The sequence below is a fragment of the Adiantum capillus-veneris genome, chromosome 18 (assembly GCF_014529385.1).
Source record: "Adiantum capillus-veneris isolate H3 chromosome 18, ASM1452938v2, whole genome shotgun sequence".
Lineage (NCBI taxonomy): Eukaryota > Viridiplantae > Streptophyta > Polypodiopsida > Polypodiales > Pteridaceae > Adiantum > Adiantum capillus-veneris.
In genome coordinates this window covers 113,056,306-113,061,824 of record NC_140948.1, presented here as the reverse complement: position 1 = coordinate 113,061,824, position 5,519 = coordinate 113,056,306, and the positions used below count along the sequence as shown (strand labels likewise).

Sequence of the window (5,519 nt, the reverse complement as noted above, 5' to 3'; positions counted from 1 at the left end):
CCTATATTTGAATCTCCTCAACCTCTCTCTGCAGCGCGCTACTCATGAAGGCCTCTTCCCTAGCGAGTCCAAAGGATCCTGTTTTGATAGTCTGAATCATGAATGTCATTACCTCCTCAGAACCCCACAATCAATATCTCAATACAATGGAAACAGTTTTTGTTTCTCAAGCATCTAACACCGAGTATGAGACAGGAGATTTGAGGTTCTTCCAAATAAGACAAGAGAAGCACTCGAAGGTAGCCAAGAATCTATGTGCAACAGAAAAAGGAAGTGACCAACACCTGGCAATGTAGCGAGACATCTGTAGGAAAAGACATGCTCTCAAATATGCACACTATAGCTGTAGTTGAATAGAGCCTGCCAAAAGACACGGCGCACAAAGCTAGCACACCAAGACCTAGCCGGTGTATGAAGAAAAACGTGAATGAAACAAGCTGGAGAGCAAGCACATAGCCTGGCAAGAAAAGGGCAAGCCCAACACAGGGGCGCCTAGGGATGAATGGGAGCGATCCAGTACAGGTAATGAAGCGGAGCGAGTCGAAGCACTTAAGCGTATCTAGGTGCCTTATTAGGCGCCCAAGGTCAACCTAATCCTGCATTCAGTCCTCCAGTCGAAGCTCTCACCTCTTTTGCCTAGCATGGTGATCAACACCTTCTATGCTCTCGGCCGCGCAGGTCGGCACCTTTCTCTGCTTGCAGGTCGCGACACCTGCAGCCTCTCCAGATTGCGTGCCTCTTGCAATGCTATATCAAAAGCATCAAGCAGCTACTGTCCCCACTCGGTGACCTCCTTCCTTAGGCTCTCGGCCTTGATTCTCCCTAGCCTTGACAGCTCCCCTTTCAGCTTCTGCAGCCCATCCACACCCTTCAATCCGCTGCTCTCCTGTCACATACAAGCTTGATGGCCTCCCTGCTGTAGCCTGTGAGCTCGCTTTGGAGCTCTCCCTTCAAGCTTCTAGTTTAGCCTCTCTGAGACTGGCTGGCAAGAGCCCCCTCTGTGTGTAGCCGACCTGAGCCTTCTGCAATCCCCCTTTTCTCTTGCAAGTCGTCGCCCCTTTTCTAAACTCTCTGGCGGCTCTTCCTCCCCGTGGCAAGTCTTCACGCATAGGCCGTACCTCCTCCAATCATTGCAGACTACTTGCATAATTGCATTTTTTAGATTGGCTTCAAAAAACTTTAATCAAGGGCGGGTTCCACTAACCTCCCCATTTCAAAGTCTTGAGCTTCAAAGCCTTTCTCTCTACCCCACCACAGATCATCTGACCTTAGCCATAGAAGCTGCAATCTCATGGCATCACAATAGCTTCAATTTGAAGGCGCACCATCATGGGTGGAACTCACCGATGCGATAGGCCGAAACCAGAGATGCCAAAATCATACGGTGTACTAGAAGAGACACCATAATAATTGGCTATCCTTGCAAGCTGTGCACACAGAAAGAAACTTACATGAAGCCAGCTCGTTTGATCACAAATTCTCACAATATGCTAGGATTGAACCATAGCCAAGAGCACATATTAAACATTGGCATTGCCCAGCAGTGTACAAACAACTGTAGCACACTCAAAAGTGGAAAAATCAAGCACACCATATATACATGGGCTGGCAAACATCAAACCAAAAAACCTAGAACATAGTTTGCCAACCCCTCTAGCCTGCTAGAGCATTCATGCTCAGCAGGAACAACAGCAGATTCTCATAACCTTCCAGCTAGATCCCACATAATCAAAGCAAGAAAAAAATCTTCAAAGAGCAGTGATGCAGGTGCAGTTTCATAAACATCAGCACTATTGCATAAAATGAATTTTTGTGTTTGCAGTTTGTCTTCATGACTAGGAGAATTATATGGATACACCTCATATACAGACTTTTCACCCAGGGACAACTGATGCTGACAAACATCTGGCAATTCTTGTAACATTGTATTGACTTTAGCCTCAAGTGCTAGTACATCCGTAGATTCATTTGACTGCCCCTTTTGACTACTCTCGCTATCGGTCTCAGACCAGCTCACCATGTCGGAGCATACATGACCAAATTCAGCAACCAAATCCACCTTATTGGGAAGCACCTCACTACCAAATTCATCATAAATTTTTTGACCATTAGACTCTCCTTTATTGCTACTAGCACCCTCAACTTCACGGAAAAACAGTGTATTCAGCATCCCACAATTATATGTCTGATAAGTTCCTCTTAAAAATTTCGCAATCTCTCAGAAGCCTTCTCGACATAGCTGGTCATATCTGCATCCATTTCCACAACAGGTAAATCAAAGCCCCAATGGGCTTTATCATCAGCAAATGTATCCACACTAGGGGTTTGAGATGAACCCACATCATGAATATCCACATCTCTATACATAAAAGCAGGCTGGCTAGAACCTCGATCAGAAGCCTCTTCGTCATGAGACAAAGGTTGATCATCTACAAACACTACATTGTACTTAGAGTATGCATCATGAGCATCATCGCTTTGCTCACAGTCATCAGCATCAGTAGCAAGAGGCAAAGAACTTGTAAGCTGACAAGCATCATAGGAAGGGTCGCATGCATTATATTTATGATAAGTTTCCCTACATGAATCTTCCCTCACATCAAAGGATTCCAAAGCTTGATTCCCTTCCTTAGCATTACGAGCCTCATCTGGACATCCTGATCTGATGCTTCTCGTGTATGGAGAGAGGTCAAATATCGTAGAGTCATCACAAGAATACCCCTCATCAGTAAATGCTCCATCAACTGGAATACAATCCATAGACTTGCCAGCAGGACAGAGAACAAGCTTGCACTATAATCATCAGATTCCAAATCGCTACAATAGCCACTCTCAGATAAATCATCACCATCAAACAACTTGACTGAAGCCTCATCAACCATTTGTAAACCTCTATCTGCATGCAAATCTGATAGACGATACGCATTATCATCACAATATGCATCAACATCAAATGGACTCTGCAACATTCCCCAAATATCATTTTGCAATGACTGAAAAGTAGCGAGCAGAGAACTCTCTATTGGATCCTTGGGCTTTGGCTCCAATAACGCATTAGCAATGAAAACTTCAAAGCCAGCCAATTATGGAGCCAATCATCAGGAAGCATATGCATAAAGACAAAAGCATCACCAGAAAGTTCCTGAGATGCAAAGTTCGCTTTTGCCTCATCATCTACAATGCAAAGATGTGTCATTTCTTCTTCCACTTGTGCAATCCAAAACTTTATGCATTCCTCATTTGTACCATAAAAGTATCGAGAATGCATGGACGATACTTCGAGCTCTACATAACGCTTTAGCAAAGCAACCTTCATCAATTGCCAATTGTATTGCACATGTCTAGGAAGACTTTTGTAAAACTGCAAAGCATCTTCGCAGAAGCCCTGATACATAAAATCAGCCCTTTCCTCATTATCATACATGCCAAGCTCCAAAAGTAAATCATCAGCCAAAGCCACCCATGAATGTACATCTTCACCTTTCCTTCCAGAAAAGCAATATACATGATCGACCTCACTTGCATCCATTTGAAATCTTGATCAACCTTTGCGCTTTTGAATATGTAACGACCTCCCAAATCTCTATCTGAAGGTACTCAAACTAGCTCCTCAGTGGCGGGGCACCAAAAACATGACACAAGAAAGCCGAGACAGGGCACCTCTATAGTTAGGCCTCTCTGCCAGTTTAGAGTACCAAAGCTAACCTCTCAAACACCACGCAGATGACTTCAAAGCTCCTATATTTGAATCTCCTCAACCTCTCTCTGCAGCGCGCTACTCATGAAGGCCTCTTCCCTAGCGAGTCCAAAGGATCCTGTTTTGATAGTCTGAATCATGAATGTCATTACCTCCTCAGAACCCCACAATCAATATCTCAATACCATGGAAACAGTTTTTGTTTCTCAAGCATCTAACACCGAGTATGAGACAGGAGATTTGAGGTTCTTCCAAATAAGACAAGAGAAGCACTCGAAGGTAGCCAAGAATCTATGTGCAACAGAAAAAGGAAGTGACCAACACCTGGCAATGTAGCGAGACATCTGTAGGAAAAGACATGCTCTCAAATATGCACACTATAGCTGTAGTTGAATAGAGCCTGCCAAAAGACACGGCGCACAAAGCTAGCACACCAAGACCTAGCCGGTGTATGAAGAAAAACGTGAATGAAACAAGCTGGAGAGCAAGCACATAGCCTGGCAAGAAAAGGGCAAGCCCAACACAGGGGCGCCTAGGGATGAATGGGAGCGATCCAGTACAGGTAATGAAGCGGAGCGAGTCGAAGCACTTAAGCGTATCTAGGTGCCTTATTAGGCGCCCAAGGTCAACCTAATCCTGCATTCAGTCCTCCAGTCGAAGCTCTCACCTCTTTTGCCTAGCATGGTGATCAACACCTTCTATGCTCTCGGCCGCGCAGGTCGGCACCTTTCTCTGCTTGCAGGTCGCGACACCTGCAGCCTCTCCAGATTGCGTGCCTCTTGCAATGCTATATCAAAAGCATCAAGCAGCTACTATCCCCGCTCGGTGGCGTCCTTCCTTAGGCTCTCGGCCTTGATTCTCCCTAGCCTTGACAACTCCCCTTTCAGCTTCTGCAGCCCGTCCACACCCTTCAATCCGCTGCTCTCCCTTCACATAGAAGGTTGATGGCCTCCCTGCTGTAGCCTGTGAGCTCGCTTTGGAGCTCTCCCTTCAAGCTTCTGGTTTAGCCTCTCTGACTGGCTGGCAAGCGCCCCCTCTGTGTGTAGCTGACCTCGAGCCTTCTGCAATCCCCCTTTTCATACATACATACTCCCTTTTCATACATAGATATTTGTAGGTTCTTAAAAAAAATCATTAGTGAAAAGATTCCCCTTGCCACCACTCCTTCCCCCTTTTCTCTCTCTCTCTCTCTCTCTCCCATCTCCTCCCCTGGACCTCGCCCACCTTCTTCATCCCCAAGCCTCTATGCATGAAGACCTCCCCTTTGCCCCTCAATCTTCAACAATCTTCAACAACAGCATCGTCCGTTCTAGCCCTCATCGCTTCAGTCCACGCACACACACACACACACACACACACACCCACTTGCATTCGGGCAAAAAAATTACTGCTTTAGACGTTTTACCCTCATGCAGATTGCAGTCCAAAGTTCGTACCTTTACTTTCACTCCAGGCCTTTGTTGGCATCTTGCTTAATTCTCTCTAATGAGCTATTTTCCAAAATGTGTGATACATACTCTTGCAAGTCGTCGCCCCTTTTCCAAATTCTCTGGCGGCTCTTCCTCCTCGTGGAAAGTCTTCACGCACAGGCCGCACCTCCTCCAATCATTGCAGACGACTTGCATTTTTTAGATTGGCTTCAAAAAACTTTAATCAAGGGCGGGTTCCACTAACCTCCCCATTTCAAAGTCTTGAGCTTCAAAGCCTTTCTCTCTACCCCACCACAGAGCATCTGACCTTAGCCATAGAAGCTGCAATCTCATGGCATCACAATAGCTTCAATTTGCAGGCGTACCTTCATGGGTGGAACTCACCGATGCGA

General features: G+C 45.8%; 1 pseudogene; it reads right to left on the bottom strand.

Moving 5' to 3' along the window:
- Positions 1-329: 329 nt before the first annotated feature.
- Positions 330-4,834, bottom strand: LOC147436227 (uncharacterized; annotated as a pseudogene).
- Between the last annotated feature and the right edge of the window lie 685 nt (positions 4,835-5,519).